The sequence below is a fragment of the Theobroma umbraticum genome, unplaced genomic scaffold (genome assembly GCF_002168275.2).
Source record: "Theobroma umbraticum cultivar Fairchild unplaced genomic scaffold, ASM216827v3 scaffold_12.1, whole genome shotgun sequence".
Lineage (NCBI taxonomy): Eukaryota > Viridiplantae > Streptophyta > Magnoliopsida > Malvales > Malvaceae > Theobroma > Theobroma umbraticum.
In genome coordinates this window covers 3,498,454-3,500,525 of record NW_018397269.1, presented here as the reverse complement: position 1 = coordinate 3,500,525, position 2,072 = coordinate 3,498,454, and the positions used below count along the sequence as shown (strand labels likewise).

The following is a 2,072-nucleotide window of genomic DNA, read 5'->3' as shown; positions in this document are numbered from 1 at the left end:
TTTTTGCACATTGATAAATTAGGTGTTCCATGATTATCTAGACAAGTTTGTGGTAATCTACTTGGACGATATTGTAATGTACAGTTCAACTTTCAAAGAGCATCAATGGCACTTACAGTAAGTTCTTCGAAGGCTACATGACAACCAGTTCTATGTGAAAAGGGAGAAATGTGCATTCGCATAAACCCGAATTTAGTTCCTTGGCCACATAATTGAACAAGGGCACATCCGGATAGATGTGCAGAAAGTGAAGGCTATTAAAGAGTGGGCCACCCCTAAAAATACAAATAAGCTTCATTTGTTCTTAAGGCTAACCAATTATTATCAAAGTTTTATAGAAGGATATTCAAGAAGTACAATAGCACTAACAAAATTATTGAAAAAAAGGACAAAAGTGGAGTTAGATGTCATAATGCCAAGAAGCTTTTGAAGGCTTGAAAAATGCGATGATGACAGATCTCATTTTATCACTCCTTGATATTGCAAGACCATTCGAGGTATAGACAAATGCATCAAACTTTACCTTTGAAGGAGTGTTGTTACAAGATAGACACCCGGTTGCGTTTAAAAGCCAAACGTTGAATGAAGTTGAGAGGAGATATATGGCATAAGAGAAATAACTACTAGTAGTGATTCACTATTTATAGGCTTGACGACATTGCTTGCTAGGATCACAATTCGTGATTAAGACTGACAACACAGTCATAAGTCATTTCCTCATGCAACTAAAACTTACAATGAAATAGGCAAGATGGGAAGAGTTCCTAACTAAGTTTGATTTCTTCTTTGAGCACAAAGCTAGAAAGGTGAATTCGTAGCTTTAAGAGTGATTGCGCTAGTGATAGCTAGTAAAGTGACTACAGACATTTGTAATCTTATTAAGGAAAACTTGCATCAAGATCCCTAAGTAATGGCCATTATGAAGTTGGTAGAGAGTGAAAAATTGAAATAATTTTGGGTGAAAAATAGACTCTTTCTAATGAAAGAACCACACATATTTGTTCCAAGAGTGGGAGAGCTTAGGCAAAAATTAATGCGAGAATGTCGAGACACTCTTTAGACAGGACATCCAAGTTGGCAGTTGACCATTAAATTATTGAAACATGGTTACTATTGGCTTCATATATGGCAAGATGTAATAGATTATATGAAGATGTGCCTCATTTGCCGACAAGACAAAGTAGATAAACAAAGATCTATAGGAATGCTCGAATCTCTATCAATGTTGACCAAACCCTGGGAAAGTATTTCTCTAAACTTTATGGTAGGACTTCCTAGAGAAATGACAACGATCTTGGTAATGGTGGACCATTTCTCTAAGTAAGTGACATTCATTTTGATGTAGAAGTTTAGCTCCATAGAAGAAATGGCTCATACGGTTTTTAAACATGTGATAAAATATTAAGATGTTCCTAAAAGCATTATCAGCGACAAAAATTTAAGGTTTACAACCTTTTTCTGAAAAAAGCTTTTCAAGCTATTGATGTTAAAACTGAACATATCTTCCAATTATCGCCCCACAAATAGATAGTTAAATATAATTCTTCAATAGGTTGTTAGAAGAATACCTATGACATTTAGTATAGCCAAACTAGAAGAATTAACTTAACCTATTAGATATGGCTCAACTATCTTTCAATTCACAGAAAAGCTCAACCACTAATAGATCCCCTTTCGAGGTCGTCACTGGACAATAACTTAGATTTCTCCATACCTTAGTGGAATCCTATAGCGGGAAGAGTCCCCGAACATTTAACTTTGGTAAAGAGTGGAGACAAAACATTGAAATTGACAGAGCCTATTTAGAGAAAACTTCTAGCCGTATGAAGAAATGGGTAGATAAAGGTTGAAAGGAGCAACACTTTAAGGTGAGAGATCTAGTGCTGGTGAAGTTGATACCTGAAAAGCTTTGATTCCTATAGAAGAAGGATCCAAGACTAGTATGAAAGTATAAATGTCTAATATTAGTTGTAGCCAAGGTAAGGAAGACTTCTTATAGGATTAATCCACCTAAGTGGATAAAGGTACGCCCCTTGTTTCACGTCAGCAACCTAAAACCATTCCATGCAGAG

At 35.8% G+C, this 2,072-nt stretch overlaps 1 protein-coding gene across 1 annotated transcript in view; it reads right to left on the bottom strand.

Moving 5' to 3' along the window:
- Positions 1-2,072, bottom strand: part of RFC1 (replication factor C1) — a 16,312-nt gene that overhangs the window by 7,497 nt on the left and 6,743 nt on the right. The window lies entirely within an intron of this gene.